Source organism: Natator depressus, chromosome 1 (genome assembly GCF_965152275.1).
Source record: "Natator depressus isolate rNatDep1 chromosome 1, rNatDep2.hap1, whole genome shotgun sequence".
In the NCBI taxonomy this organism is placed as follows: Eukaryota; Metazoa; Chordata; order Testudines; family Cheloniidae; genus Natator; species Natator depressus.
In genome coordinates, this window is record NC_134234.1 from 19,594,569 (window position 1) to 19,611,810 (window position 17,242).

General features: G+C 42.8%; 1 protein-coding gene across 1 annotated transcript in view; it reads right to left on the reverse strand.

Annotated features, from left to right (window-relative positions):
* Positions 1-17,242, reverse strand: part of TENM4 (teneurin transmembrane protein 4) — a 2,219,108-nt gene that overhangs the window by 2,002,160 nt on the left and 199,706 nt on the right. The window lies entirely within an intron of this gene.

Genomic DNA, 17,242 nt, shown 5'->3' on the forward strand with positions numbered 1-17,242 from the left:
ACACTTCTTCCCTCCACCTTTTGCCCTACCTTTTATTATAGGTGGAGCTAGTAGCACAGCCTGTTATTAAGGTTGCCTGACACTTCTCATTATAAAACCCTGTTTTCAGTTGCTTGTACTTTTGCTAACTTTTAACCATTTAGGCAGAAATGTTCCCTTCCAAGTATCTGCCTCGAGCGAAATGTATCTGAAACATCTTGGCCAAAATGGTTCAGCTGTGTCCAAGAATGAGACTAGGGGAAATTGTATTGCTTTTCCCATTGTAAAAATATTCTGGCAATCATTTCTTTGAAATGTCTAGTGTCCCCTGCTTTGAAGCAGATATGTGAGATTTAGCAGTGAGGTAGCCTGTGTGCTAAGGATGTGCCTTTTGCTGTCGCTGGAAAAACCCGCCCAAGTTATAAACCTCTGAAAAATCAGCTTGCACGTTGCTCCATAGAGAATTACTAGAATTTAACAGCTAAATTTCAGAAGAATCTGTCAACGATGAACCTGAGTGAACCTCTCATGGCTTCTAGAGCTGACCATGCACCATCCCCGCAGACCAACTGAGAATGCTCCCTCCAGCCCAGAGCTATGGGGACTCTGAAGGACGTTCCCTGTAATGGCTGCTTTGGGCCAGGGTGTAGGAAGGAGATATGGGCACTGAGAACAGGAAGCCTGGGCTCTCAGCAACCCCCCTGCTGGGGCATTGGCAATGTAGGGGTGCGAGCTATGTGCTTACAATGCAGCGGGTACCAAAGCTGGACTGGGTGGAAGGGAAAGAAGTAGACTGGGACAAGGAGTCAGGGGCAGGCCGGGGCTGGAGTGCGGAGGGGAAGAAATTGTGAGTAGGAGCCACAGGGGGAGCGCAGACTGGGACTGGTTGGCTAAAGAGACTGGTAGGGAAGGAGAATTTGGAAAGAGATTGGGACAAGAACTGGGGAGTGGGCGAGGGGAGAGACTGAGATTGGATGAGGCACCCAGGAAGGGAGACAGGACTGAGAGCCAGTGGTAGGGTCAGGGAAGAGACAGACAGGATGAATAGCTGAGAGGGGAAACTGGGACTGGCTGGGCAAGGAGACTGGGGACAAGGATTAGGGGCAGGAGAGGGGGATGAAAACTGGCTGGGCAAGGAGGCTGAGACTGAGTGTGGAGAGGGGGAGAGACTAGGATTTGTGGGGAGCCTGAGGCTTGGAGAGCAAGCTTGGAGTGCAGTGTCACTGCTGCCTTATTGAGATCTAAACGTGTCATATAGGACAAGGGTCCTTGCCTATTGCACAATGAAGTGCACATTTTATTTGCAGGGGGTAATTCTTCTTGCAGCACCCAGTCAAAATAGATCTGTGGCCAGCCAGAGAAATTGGTGTTCCGTGGTGACTGCTCAAGTTGTCGAGCTAACTCCCAATATCAGCCAAAGACTGTGGCTAATTGTGCGACTGTGGCGAACAGGACCATGTGCTGTGCCTCTGTTTTCCAGCAACAAGGCTGCAAGTAAGACAAGGGACAAATGCTGCATTTTCTGTCTTTGCTTTTCTTTTCTCTCCCCTTGTGTGTTTTGTTTTGCCTTCTAGGAAACTGGATCAGACTTCAGCAACAGCAACGACAGCAACAACAGCTCCAGCTTATCTCAACTAACTTTTTCTTTTTTCCCCCAAAAGAACAGTTAATACCATCTTTCATACTACCTATTAAGTTTTATTTTCTTCTAAAGAGTCTCTACAGACAAAGAGAAAGGGAACTAGTGATATAGCTAAAATGAAAGTTTATTTATTACTTTTTGTTTCAAATGCTTTTTTAACTTTTTGCTTTTCTGTATCTTCAATAAAAAGGTTTAAAAATTTGTACTGGTGCATTTGCCATGGAACTAAGCAGGCTGAGGGCTTTGTATACCAACCCCAGAGCCCTGTTTAAATCTATTTAATGGTGCACAGTGACAGAGTCCTGTTAACGTCTTTGACTCTGGACCCACTAGTCCGCCAAGATTAATACAACAGCCCTGACGTGAGAGATAAACAGAATTTCTGTTCGATGGGACATTCTGACATTTCAAAATTTCATTTCATCCCAAACTGGAACAAAAAGTTGAAATTTCCAAGTTTTCCAAAAAATGAAAATTCTGATATATTTCATTTCAGAAACTTTGGAACAGCCTCGTTGAAGCATTTTGTTTTAACTATTATATAATGTCAAACATATGAAAGTGAAATATACCAATAAATATTCATCAAAATTATTGATGAAATCAGTATGTTCCTATGTTAATTAAATCTGCTTTTCCCAATGGAAAAATGGGCTTTTAATTTTTTTTTTTACTAGCTCTAGACCAGGGCTTTGTTCCTTCCCCCAAATATCCCTTTCAGTGGGTCTATTCTCTCAGTAGAACTTGGGGCGGGGGGCAGTAGACCCCAGCTCTCCAAAGACCAGAGGGGAGGAAGAAGCATCAGGGTTTATTCCAAAAGACATCTAAAGTTAGAAGAGGAGCTGTGGCCAGGTGTCAAAGCATCAAAGGCACATGGGGGGCAAAGTGATTTCCCCAAGGCCATACGCCTAGTCAATAACAGACCTGAGACTGGGAAAAAGGCACCCAAATCCCCATACAGCAGCCACGTAGTTTCCTGCACACAATATGTAGCCTACAAATATTAGAGCTGGTCAAATACCTTAAAACTGAATCATCAAATCACATAATCGATTAAAATGGGAAACTTTTGCTGAATAATGTATTTGAGCACCAGCACATAACATAGTCACTAGAACTGGTTATGTGTTTCAGAGTAGCAGCCGTGTTAGTCTGTATCCGCAAAAAGAAAAGGAGGACTTGTGGCACCTTAGAGACTAACCAATTTATTTGAGCATAAGCTTTCGTGAGCTACAGCTCACTTCATCAGATGCATTCAGTGGAAAATACAGTGGGGAGATTTATATACACAGAGAACATGAAACAATGGGTGTTACCATACACACTGTAAGGAGAATGATCAGGTAAGGTGAGCTATTACCAGCAGGAGAGCGGGGGGGTGGGGAAGAGAAAACCTTTTGTAGTGATAATCAAGGTGGGCCATTTCCAGCAGTTGACAACAAGAACATCTGAGGAACAGCGAGGGGGAGGGGATGGGGGGAGGAATAAACATGGGGAAATAGTTTTACTTTGTGTAATGACCCATCCACTCCCAGACTTTATTCAAGCCTAAGTTAATTCTATCCATTGATTCTTTTACATAGAGACTGTCCAGTTTGGCCAATTTTCAATGCCCCTCTGCCATGTACATTGGCCAAACTGGACAGTCTCTACGTAAAAGAATCAATGGACACAAATCAGACGTCAAGAATTATAACATCCAAAAACCAGTCGGAGAACACTTCAGTCTCTCTGGTCACTCGATTACAGACCTAAAGGTGGCAATTCTTCAACAAAAAAACTTTAAAAACAGACTCCAACGAGAGACTGCTGAATTGGAATTAATTTGCAAACTGGATACAATTAACTTAGGCTTGAATAAAGACTGGGAGTGGACGGGTCATTACACAAAGTGAAACTATTTCCCCATGTGAGCTGTAGCTCACGAAAGCTTGTGCTCAAATAAATTTGTTAGTCTCTAAGGTGCCACAAGTACTCCTTTTCTTTTTATGTTATGTGTGAAACTGCATGTGAATATACAGCATCAGAAGCTGTATGCTACTAAAAATAGCTCACGGCTGCTCATAGCACACAATCAGTAACAAGTTCCTGACAGCACAGCGATATGTTCACAACAAGGTCAATCAATTCAATGCAAAGAGGGACTTTCTAAAAAAATCATTCAAGTCAGTCTATCTACTGCTACCTAAATCACATTCCCCAAGTGGGTAATCAACTTAAGACTTAAGCCATTAAAAATATAAAATAAGAGAAACTCAAATTAGATTTAACCTACACATTTCAGAGCAGCTAATTCACATAAATGGGTAGAGCTGTTTGGAACATATTCACATAAATGAAATTTCAGTGAAACATGTTGTTTCATCAGAATGCAAATGTTTTGTGAAGATGTATCTGTTTCCATTAAACTTTTGTCAGGAAGGTTGTTTTAGGTTCAGGGCACACACTCCCAGCCACACACTATAATCATACATGGGTGGTTAGGTTAGGTTACTGGCTTGGAATATGGGAGACCCAGGTTTTGGAGTGACCTTTAATGAAAATCTCTGCTGTGTATCAGGTACAGCAGGAACTTGAATCAGGATTTCCTGCATCCCAGGCCAGTACCACACATACTTCTATTTTTGCAAAAACAGTGTTTTGGTTTTTGTTCCAACATGGAAGGAAAACAGCAGCATATTTGAAACCTTAAAATTTGCTGCAAAATGGAATTGTCCTGAGGTCAGATCTATAAATGAGCCCTATATGCTTCCTCTCATCATGTCTTTCTGAAGAAAAATAACAGAAAGTTTCAGATTCTATTGCTGTCTTTAGTGTTTACAGAGGACCTGCTACTGGCATATCTAATAGTTGGAAATATTTGTTTGAGAAATAGAACAGAGAAGGGAAGAAATGTGGATTCCAGATTTGATTCCCATTGTTTCTCCTATAGGAGCAAAACAGTCTTTCTGAGGTCTTGCAGTAGGTTTAAGAAGTCCCTCCTCTCATTAGCATTTTGTATGATGGAGAATCCTCTCCAATGCCTGTCTGAGTTTGATTAATTAGAATCAAGATAACAGAGTGTACAGCAGGATATGCAGCAGCAGTGATTGCAGGTGTTCAAGTGCTGTGACAGCTGGACAGGCAGGCAATACCAGCAGAAACTGAGCTACAAAACTGGCAACATACAGGATAAAGGAAAGAGATTAGAGCTCTCGAACCTGGCCTGGGATCCCTAAAGAAGGTTTGTTTGTTTGTTTGCATTTACTTGCTCTGTGTTGATGGAGAGGTAATTAATAGGATGAAAGACACCAAATTGATGATGAGGGGTGGGGAGAAGAACTCCATAATGTAGAGAACAAAGACATATAAGATATCCTAGATATTGTCTTCCATATTGATGCTCTCCGGGAGATTCCCAGCTGAGTTACAAAAGTAAGTGCCATGATTAATTCAAATGTAAAGGACAGGTGCTCTGACAGGTCAGGACTGTGTCACAGGAGGAGAGTTTTCCATTTTTAATCCAGCCACTGCAATTAGCAAGTGCAATAAATCATTTCCCCATCACCCCTAGAGTGGTCTCAATCATTACAATGATTAGTGATACATTCCCTGGAATATACATCTTCCCACTCACACTTGCCATTGCTTGGGAAATTCCAGGACATCAGATATCACTACAGCACTAAACAGCCGACACCTGGCTACTACACGCACCTGTCTTCTGCCTTTTGCCTAGGTGCAGGAGAAAATCTGAAAATGACATTTTTTTTCTGGTGTTATGCCTGAAGATGCAAATCTTGGAAGGATTTCCATACTAAGCCTGCATTCTACTGACATGTACATTATTTCGATGTTGTCTTTCATGAGGCTAGGTGAGGATGTCAAGTGCATTTAGCTGTTCTTCCCAGTTTTTGCCCTGTCTTTCATCTTCATACATATAGAAAACAAAATGTGAGCCCTGTGAGGCTATTGGTAAACAGACCTCTTATATGATGGGACAGGGGAAATGTCTCAGAATAATCCATGCAGGTGAGGTATGGTGAAGTGAGAAAGATGCTTCTTCATCACATCTGAGGCTGTGGGGTGAGGGAGGGAGAAACAAAGAAGACTAAGAAGAGTTGTAATTTAGGGAGGAATGAAGGGACCTATTTGGTATAGAGAAAATAAGCTGGGCGAGGTAGAAAGGGGTGAAACAATATAGTAAAAGTGAAAGGAAATGGAACCTAAGAGAGACTCCAGATATCCAAATGTCAGAGTGAGTTTTGTTTGTTGCACTGTAACAAGAAAACAGAAAATATAAAGATGCCAAATGTTACATGTTTGCCATTGCTGCAGGAGCTAGGAATGGGTATGGATCCTAGATGGCTTCATGTGTTATTATACCACAACTAAAAATAAGAGATTTACAGTGGAGTCTGTGATGGGGTGGTCTGTCCCCTTGATGATGGTAGGGTCTAGAGATCATCCCACCCCATCCTGTGCTGTGGCTCCTTTGAGGTTTGGTACCCCAAAGTCTAGGAAAATTATAAAAAGCAGATATGTGGAGAAAGGAAGTGCTCCCAGGGAATAATCTGTATTTAGGGAAAATCTGTGCTTGTATTCCTTCCAGAGCCCAGCGCCTTGTAGAAAGGGTGGGGCAAGGCTCCCCTCTCTCCTATTCAACCAGAGCCAGGGCCGCTTCCCTCAGAACAGGGATAACCATCAGGAGAAGCCTGCTTGCTGAACCCTCTGAGCCTAGGGATTAACTCGGGACAGGGACTAGCCTAAAGAGTCATAGAATCATAGAATATCAGGGTTGGAAGGGACCCCAGAAGGTCATCTAGTCCAACCCCCTGCTCGAAGCAGGACCAATTCCCAGTTAAATCATCCCAGCCAGGGCTTTGTCAAGCCTGACCTTAAAAACCTCTAAGGAAGGAGATTCTACCACCTCCCTAGGTAACGCATTCCAGTGTTTCACCACCCTCTTAGTGAAAAAGTTTTTCCTAATATCCAATCTAAACCTCCCCCATTGCAACTTGAGACCATTACTCCTCGTTCTGTCATCTGCTACCATTGAGAACAGTCTAGAGCCATCCTCTTTGGAACCCCCTTTCAGGTAGTTGAAAGCAGCTATCAAATCCCCCCTCATTCTTCTCTTCTGCAGACTAAACAATCCCAGCTCCCTCAGCCTCTCCTCATAAGTCATGTGCTCTAGACCCCTAATCATTTTTGTTGCCCTTCGCTGGACTCTCTCCAATTTATCCACATCCTTCTTGTAGTGTGGGGCCCAAAACTGGACACAGTACTCCAGATGAGGCCTCACCAGTGTCGAATAGAGGGGAACGATCACGTCCCTCGATCTGCTCGCTATGCCCCTACTTATACATCCCAAAATGCCATTGGCCTTCTTGGCAACAAGGGCACACTGCTGACTCATATCCAGCTTCTCGTCCACTGTCACCCCTAGGTCCTTTTCCGCAGAACTGCTGCCTAGCCATTCGGTCCCTAGTCTGTAGCGGTGCATTGGATTCTTCCATCCTAAGTGTAGGACCTTGCACTTATCCTTATTGAACCTCATCAGATTTCTTTTGGCCCAATCCTCCAATTTGTCTAGGTCCTTCTGTATCCTATCCCTCCCCTCCAGCGTATCTACCACTCCTCCCAGTTTAGTATCATCCGCAAATTTGCTGAGAGTGCAATCCACACCATCCTCCAGATCATTTATGAAGATATTGAACAAAACCGGCCCCAGGACTGACCCCTGGGGCACTCCACTTGACACCGGCTGCCAACTAGACATGGAGCCATTGATCACTACCCTTTGAGCCCGACAATCTAGCCAGCTTTCTACCCACCTTATAGTGCATTCATCCAGCCCATACTTCCTTAACTTGCTGACAAGAATACTGTGGGAGACCGTGTCAAAAACTTTGCTAAAGTCAAGAAACAATACATCCACTGCTTTCCCTTCATCCACAGAACCAGTAATCTCATCATAAAAGGCGATTAGATTAGTCAGGCATGACCTTCCCTTGGTGAATCCATGCTGACTGTTCCTGATCACTTTCCTCTCATGTAAGTGCTTCAGGATTGATTCTTTGAGGACCTGCTCCATGATTTTTCCAGGGACTGAGGTGAGGCTGACTGGCCTGTAGTTCCCAGGATCCTCCTTCTTCCCTTTTTTAAAGATTGGCACTACATTAGCCTTTTTCCAGTCATCCGGGACTTCCCCCGTTCGCCACGAGTTTTCAAAGATAATGGCCAAGGGCTCTGCAATCACAGCCGCCAATTCCTTCAGCACTCTCGGATGCAACTCGTCCGGCCCCATGGACTTGTGCACGTCCAGCTTTTCTAAATAGTCCCTAACCACCTCTATCTCCACAGATAGAGAAGTAGTGAAAGCCACAGCTCGCCCAAGGTAATAAGCACAGCCGCAGCAAGAGGAGCTGTGGGTCACCTGTGCTGAGGAGGAGGAACTCAACAGAAAACCCCAATCCCAAGTGGGGAGGACTGGGAAGATTCCCAAAGCTGAGGGGAGAATCTATGTGTCAGGAAGGCCAGGACTAAAATCCCCAGCCTCAAGAAGGCAACTGCTGAACTTAAAGGGAAACTCTTTTGGGAAAGCTGTATGAACTAAATAAATTAGACCCCAGGAAAAGGAAAATATTGGTTAAAGACTGTGGAGGCAATTGACTTATTCCCTGCAGGGCCTTGCTCAGCCAGCAGGGGGCACAACAGGGCAGGCACCTGTGACAGAACCCAGGCCAGTAGAGGGTGCATACTGTTGATTAAAACACAGAAAGACAACACTGGCAGGAGTATTGATAATTATCTACTCACACAAAAAGCAACTGTTGAATGACTGAAGATGTACACATATCTAGCCTATGTACCCGAGGGATACCTTGGCTGTTTCCCTTTTCCTCCCTTTCCACTTTTTTGTTCCAGGACTCAAGTGAGTGCAACAAATAATGTATTCTATTAGGAGAGGATTCATACCAGACTTGATTAGTCAGGTTATGGGTATTTCCACTGAAATTGTGGTTCAGTGTCATGTAGGTTCTGTATTGTTTATATGAGCGCCTTGAGGTCCCAGCCGAAATCCAGACTCCACTGTACATGGGACTACAAAGACATATACTAAAAGACAGTCGTTGTCCCAAAAAATTTACAAGCTGATGAGACAAGACAAAGGGTGGGAGAAATGAAGTTGTGATATTTCCATTTTGTAGATAAGGAAACGAGGCAGAGAGAGTAAGTGACTTGCCCAAGAACACACAGTAAGTCTGTGGCAGAGCCAACAATTGATCCCAAATTTGAGTTCCAAGGCAATACTGTAGCCAAAAGACCATCTATCCTCATTATATCTGTTCTTATCTAGATGGTAAGCTTCTTGAGACGGGGCTGTATCTTCCTAAGTGTTTCTACAATACCCAGCACAATGGGCCCTGCTACTGATTGAGGCCTCTGAGCACTACCACAATACAAACAAATAAAAAATACCCTTGCCTCAAAATGCTGACAGTCTAACTGAATAACATAATACATGGGACAAAACTCCCAGTGTAAAGACACGAGAAGAATGAGGAAATAACATGGCTGAGGAAAGCCTTCACAAAGGAGTATAGAAGCATCAGATTTTGTGTTTAGATGCTCATCCTCAGAGAAATATAACATCCCTTGTCTATTACTTTAAATGTGGCTGATTGTATCCCTAACAGTTTGTAAAGTAATTGTATCAAAAAGTGTCTGGTGTGTTTTGTGAAAAGCAAGTGTTTTACTTGCCTTCATAAACTAGCCTCCATATGGCAAGGAGTAATAAATCATGCTGCCATTTAACACATTATATTGCACATAGAAAGTTTTGCAAACTCAGTTGAAAGAGTGTGTGAAAAGGTGATAATCCCTTTTAATGTTTATTTGCAAGTTGTCATGCCCACTGTCATTACTGTGCTGGAGATCTTGTTAATTTCAGTACACTACAACTTGTTTTTTCAAAACAGTGTCTTCCATATGGAGGATTGCACAGAGGCACTTAATGGAGAAAGAGTCCTTCAGAATGACAGGCAGAGTGACTCATATGCACAAAGATGAAAAAATGATGTAAAATAAGAGAAGAAATAGAGGAAAAGAAGAGAATTTTAAGGAGGCATAACCACAAGCCCATCCTTGCACATGAGCTGCAGCAACAGGAGTGCATGGGAAATGGGGAAAGAAAGTGGCCAACTCGTGCCACTTGTATGCTAAAGCATACAGGAAGATTATAATGGTAGGTTTACTAAGGAGAATTAGCTCAGGGGAGAGAACATGTTAGTGAAGATAAAATTGTGCTGATTCACACTGTGTCAAGGATAAACTGACTTAACTGAACTTCCCTTGTCACTCCAATGTCAGCCTCACTATTCCCTTCATTTCCTTCTCCCACTTATATCTGTGCTTTTGTTCATCTTCTCCTATGCCTGAAATGACCTCAGGCTCCCAACCTCTCCATTTAAGTGTCCTGCAAACCCACTTTCTCCATGAAGCCTACAAACCCACTAACCCCTATCATTGTAACACTCCCACTCATCTCCTTTCCCCTCTGCCCCAAGCGTAGGTGCCATCCTCAGCTGCACTCACCTCTAAGGGGATGTCCACACAGCAGCTGAGACCGTGCCTTAGACCCAGACACACTAGCTCTGCTCCAGCCAGCACACCTAAAAATAGACATTGTGGCATGGGCAGCGGCTCAAGCTAGCCACCCGAGCTCAGACCAAGGGGGTAGGCAGGCATGGATGTAGGAGGCTTGCTCGAGCTGCTGACCATGCTGCAACATCAACATGGCTACTATTAGCTTGTTAGCTCGAGCAGGCTGGGAGGCATGCCACCAGCTGCAGTGTACATATATCCTAAGCCACCTTTAGGCCTACCTCGAGCTTGGGCCAGACACAGGGCTGCACAAAGTTGACAGCTGTAGCTGATCAACTAGGGATGCAAAGGGACTTTAGCCGAGGTCAAAGACTGGGCCCTTTGCTTTCATCTCTGTTTCAGAATTCTAAATTACCACTTTCTCTGCACGTTGTTGCATCTTTGACTGGTCTTTGTCACTAAGACTGTAAACGCGTCAGGGCAGGCTTTTTGTCATTGTGTCTTGCACAATACAGACCATACCGTCAGTGATTAATAATTAATATGTACTAGTAATAAACATCTCTGTGGAAGAAAAGCTGCCCAGTGCATGTATGCTGTCCCTCAGCTCTCTATACGCATAGCTCATGTTTCCCTTTTCTATAATTAAGGCATTTGAGAAATATACAAGTACTTTTAAATGTTACTGAATTATTTTAACTTTCGAAGTTCCTACAGTCACTGAAATCTCCCTTCCATTCAGCTGAAAACTTGCAAAACCGTTAGTGATCATACACAGCATCTGGAAGAAAAAATCTCTAATTGCACCAGTCAGCACAATAGACCTTAGTAACCTGCTCAGCCCAGGGGACCCAGTGGCATTTTATACTTTGAGACAGGCACTGCTGAATCACCGGGAGAAAGGAAACTTAAATGCTTTTCTCTTTTAGGTAAGGGGATGAAGAAAAAAACCTGACAAAGCTAGACAACCTGATGGGAGAACCAATTCATAGATAAGTCAGTTTGCGTGCAGGATGCTCTTTCTAAATCAAACGGGAAATTGAGCCAAATGAGCTGATCATATACACACTGAATGGAGAATACACATACAGCCATATGTAAGACCTAAACAATTGTTCAGCTGCAACTGCAATACTGATTGTAGCAGTGTTCTCTCTGGCTTGTCTATGTCAAGCAGAGATATTTCAAGAAAGAATGCTGCAGCCCATCCAGTGATCTAGATGAGACAGTCAGATTTACTTACTTGTCTCAAACGAGCACAGATTTTCTTTGCAAAGCCACAGCTACAGATAAATTCCAAGATTTAAATGTTCTGTGTTTCGCTAACACCCCAATAATTCCCAGCACACAACCACAGCACTAACAACAGCACTAAATATTAGAGAATTAACTGCACTGCTTTGTGCAGGTACAGCACCTTACACGTGACAATGTGCTTTACCATGACTAAGACTCAGCATCCACGTTAAGTACATTTAGCCATATTCATATTGCAGATGGCTACACTGAGGCACTGAGAAATTATTGCAAACATTTTCATGCCTACATTAGTCATCTAAATCCACTCATAAGCACTAAATAAAAACCAGAGTGGGTTTCAGAAGCAGAGACGTCCTATTGACATCAGATGTTCCCAATTGCTATGACTTGAGAGGACTCCAGTGACCCATTTGTGTATGAAACACAGAGGCTCCATTGGATACGTTTATGTTGTGATTCCTGTTAATCGCCCATTGCATCTAACGATGGGAGAGACCATAATACAAGACATGCACTTCAACTTGAACAGCCCTTTCAGGGCCTCAGCCAAAGAGGGCACTTAAAATCATCAGTTTCCGTGCAGAGAGATTCTCTGCAGAGAAGGCTGATGTTCTATCTGTCATGAACACAGACCCCATGTGTCTGCAGGAGGCACAGAGAGAGGTAACAGCTTCAGGCATGCATGTTGCGGCAAACGTGGAAAGTAGGGTGACCAGATAGCAAGTGTGAAAATACAGCACAGGATGTGTGTGTGTGTGTCTGAGGGGGGGATAGGCACCTACCTAAGACAAAGCCCCGAATATCGGGACTGTCCCTATAAAATCAGGATGTCTGCTCACCCTAGTGGAAAGCAACACCCATGATAGCACAATACTTGTACATGGCAAAAGACTGGTGAAAAACGCTGCTGTATGAAACACTGAAGAACTAGAGGTGCAGTTTGTATCTATCTGGCTTTGCATTCTTTTCAGTTCTTCTTGTAAGGATATAGATAATCAGGCCTGCCTGTAAAGGCCTATACTTTAAGAATGTAGGTATATGTTTATCATTTAGCTAGTAATAGAGGTATACAAGAAAGAATCTGTGTAAGGGCCTTCTCTCACTGTGACAGTCTGAGGCCCTGTTCTTAGGCCAATGCCTTTGGCTAAGCAGCAGAGGCAGCCATAAGTTGGGAAGCAACCGGTCACATCCTTACATTCCAAACTAGTGAATATCGGGCTGTTAGGAAGGTGATCCGATCTATCACCTCCAGAGAAAGGGAAGAGCCTAGAGGATGTAAAAGGAAATTTAGGTTGATAGTTTTCTGTCTGGTAAGAACTCACTTATCAATAGACACAGCTGGGAAACCCTTATGTCTTTATAGATGTAGCTGTGAAATCCTCACTTCTGTATTGTTTTGTCATTATAGTTCCCACTTTGCTATTGTTTATTGGCATGGTCTCTGTCTTGTTCTGTGATTGTTTCTGTCTGCTGTATGATTAATTTTGCTGGGTGTAAACTAATTAAGGTGGTGGGATATAACTGGTTAGCTAATCATGTTACAATATGTTAGGATTGGTTAGTTAAATTTCAGTAGAATGATTGGTTAAGGTATAGCTAAGAATATTATTATATAAATTAGAGGCAAACAGGAAGTAAGTTGGGATTCGAAAATAAGGAAAAAGGAACTTGGATTTAAGCTTGCTGGAAGTTCACCCCAATAAACATCGCATTGTTTGCACCTTCGGACTTCGGGTATTGTTGCTCTGTGTTCATGCGAGAAGGACCAGGGAAGTGGGAGAGTGAAGGAATAAGCTCTCTAACACTTCTCTCCACCTTGTACTCTTCCACTTCACTCCTAGGGTGCGTTTCTTTCATATCCCTCTGATATTTCCCCTGGAACAGAGACTATTGTGACCTTATGTTAAAAAACAGTGTCTAGACGACAGCATCCGCAGCTGATGGCAGGAAGTAGTCAGATCCCCCTCCAAGACCCCAACTACGGCATCCACCCAGCTCAGGACAAGGAGCAGCCAGAAGTACAGCCTCAAGGAACCACCAGAGCTATCTGGGGACCAACTGAAGGAGATGCGAGAGCCAGCCAAGGGTATAGCAATTCTGGCATTCCTAAAGCTCATTCTACACTGCACCTTCGTTAGGTTTAAGTTTTGAAAACCAGGACATTTGTCATAATACCTGTACAAATTAGGGCATTAAGTCTCCAGATTTCTGGACCTTCTGCCTTGCCATGTATTGCTTATTTTAGGGACATAAGTTCAAATGCAGGATCAGGCCACAAGTATACATAAGTGTGACAATCATATCATAGGTCTCCGTCACATCACCATTCACAGTGTGGCATGATTCAGCACAATTGACTGTCCTAGAAACTTTATGGAGTATCACCAGATAGACAGACAGTTTATGAGTTTTGTTCATCAGTGTGTGTGTGTGTGTGTGTGTGTGTGTGTGTGTGTGTGTGTGTATTTATCAGAGAAATGCTTATTGTAAGGTGTGGTACTATTCTGTTTAGAAACTGTACATATCACCAGTAAAGGCTGTTTATTACCTCAGACTTTGTGATTCATTGATTAGGCACAGCTGCTTCCTGTGTTACATAGCTATATGAGTAAAAAAAGAAACAACACATACTACCAAGATTTATATAGTCTCTGCTTACAAGAGTTCCTGTATCTCAGAAGTAGGGGTGTTGTGGGTTACAGCTGAGGTAACTTGACATGGCTTTGTCAATGTGAAGTAATAATGACCACCAACATCTATATATTGCCTTGCATTTGCAGGGGGTGTCTGCCATTGACATAACAGCCCCATACCTATAAGATATGCATGGGTAATGAGCCTGGATTTTCATGAGTGCTGAACACTCTACTCCTATCTACTTTGACTGGAGTTGTGGTGGGTGTTTTTTGCATTTGGAAAGTGTGTAGGACCTGATACTTTGGAATAATAGAGCTTAACATAACAGAATATAGAGAGGAGAGTATTAAGAAATTGTTTAATCAAAGCCACAAGATTATTCCTTATTTTAATATGAATTGTGAGTGTTTTTAATGCTTACAAAAAGTGAATTACTAATAGCACTGCTGAGTAACACTTGGTTCAGATAGGCTCTGAGAATACTATGGCTTTCTTTCCAAAGAGATGTAAATCTGTTCCTGTGCATCAAAGATTTAGGGCACTTTTCTCAAAAGTAGAGGTGGCTAGCCATGATGGTGAAGTTTAATTGTGTAATTATCTAATACACCTAAATTGCCCTTCATTTTGTCCCAGAATGGTTTGCATATATGCCATCTGGCTCTACATACATTCTACCATTTTTATTTTTGAGAAAATGCTTTTTAATAACTATGCTCTCAAACTGCAAATGTAGAGTTTTGTCCATTCTCCAAAGTTATAGGTGGTTGAGCCGGAAGCTAATTTGAGTTTATACATAAAGGCACTAGGGACTCTGTGTAACAGGTCCTCCTTGGCATCGGACCCACAGAGGTTGTGAATCTATCACCACCCCAGCTAGGCAGCCTTTGCTTTTTATCTCCAGCTATAGGAACTCATGCTTTAAGCTGCAGAAGTCCTCAATTCAGCTACTAGTGCATCAGCCAAAATGTGGACCTTGGGCTAATTTCAGAGTTGGAGATTCATGGAGCAACATAGTATGTACAGTAGTATCACAGCTGGGGAGTGCACATTGCAGCAGAACCAGGATTAGCACCAGGAAACTGCAAAGGACTGGTGAGGTTGATAATAAAGGGAAGACTGAGAGGGGACATGATAACAGTTTTCAAGTACATAAAAGGTTATTACAAGGAGGAGAGAGAAGAATTGTTCTTCTTAATCTCTGAGGATAAGACAAGAAGCAATGGGCTTAAATTGCAGCAAGGGTGGTTTAGGCTGGACATTAGGAAAAAACTTCCTAACTGTCAGAGTGGTTAGGCACTGGAATAAATTGCCTAGGGAGGTTGTGGAATCTCCATCATTGGGGATTTTTAAGAGCAGGTTAGATGAACACCTGTCAGGGATAGTCTAGATAATACTTGTCCTGCCACGAGTGCAAGGGACTAGACTAGATGACCTCTCGAGGTCCCTTCCAGTCCTATGATTCTATGATTGGGATATGACCAATAGCGGCACATTTATAGCTAGCGCAAGAAATCCAAGGGACAGTGCAACTTAAAGTTGGGTCTGTCTGTTTAAAAAAAGGTGTAACAGGATTGTTCTTAGCCCAGCATCCAACCCTGCCACTGCTGCACTTTCCCCTTCTTGGGTTTTCCTATAACTGTAAACCAGGTTCTCATGTCGGTCAAAAACCTTCCCTCCTTGGGGGAATATCCTTTACTGAAACACGGTTCAAAACATCAACTTACAACCAAAACAAGCCTCTCTCCCACTCCATGTTGTCTTCAGCCTCTTGTGAGGCTTACTTCTTTCCCCGAAACCCAAGTCCTTCTTTCTTTACCCTCCTGCACCTTCGAATGCATGTGGCATCCACCAGTTTCTGCCATTTTTAAAATGTGGTCTTGTGCAGGTCTGCTCAGGTTGCTGTCAAGTTGATGGATTTGGCTTCTCTCACTATTGTTCTGTGTAATGTTTCTCCAGGTTACCCTCTTTCTCTTTCCATGTTGTATCCTTATCGTCACTTGACTTGGAAGTCATGTTGGTGCCATCCTTAAAGCGTGTCCTAAATATGTTCATTGTCACCTTCTTACCATGTTGTCTTATGATGTTGCAAGAAACACTCTCCAATGAACTCTGAAGATCTTCCACATGCATTTATGTTGGAATTAATCAATTGCTGTTGTAGATTTCCATGACTTTGTTTCTTAAAGGAGGACAGACATGATGCCAGTATGAAAAATTCACATTTTTTGTCAGTGTCAATCATGCTACTTTTCCAAATCTTTTCAAGTTTATGAAAGTTGTTTGCGGCTTTTGATATTCGCTGGTTGACATCTAGCATGGTGCTACCATTACTGCACATCTCATTCCCTAGATCATAGTAAAAGGACTTACTTCTTTTAGCATTTCTATGTCTACTCTGGTTGTCACTTTGGGGACATTGAGAGCCATATATTTTGTCTTCTCTTTGTTGATGAACAAATCAAAGTGTTTTGCCATTTCTGCCAATAACTGTCTTTTATTCCATTAACTGATGTACTGAACTAAGCAGGACAATGTATTCAGCAAAAAGAATGTCATCCAGTTGTGCTTTATCATATGTCCAGAATATTCCTCAGTGTTCTGTGGTTACTATCTTGATGACATGGTCAATGACCAGTGTGAATAATAGAGGGGGCATAATGCACCCTGGCCTTACTGAAGTTGTCACTGCAAGTCATTGGCTGATGTCACTATCTCTAACTGAACATTTGACATTATCCCATAGAGCACTGATGATTCTAATGCTTGCCGCTGTGCACTTTCTATGTTTCATCTGAGAACAAAGATATTGTCCACACCTGATCTCAGTGCACTAAAACCTGCTTGTTCCTCTCTAAGTTGGAGATCTATTTGTTTCTTGATACATTTCCTTGATACATTCCAGGATGATGTTGCCCATGATTTTACCAGACATTGAGAGTAATGTGATTCCTCACCCATTATCACAGTTGGGAATGTCCCCGTTCTTTCACAGTTTTACTATAAGGCATTTCCTTCTCTGGGCTGGGTATTTTTCTTCACTCCACATTTGATCTGAAACCCAAGGAAAGTCTGGAGGGCAGATTCATTACTCACATTAAGCATCTCTGCAGTAGTAATATCCTCTGCATTTGCTTT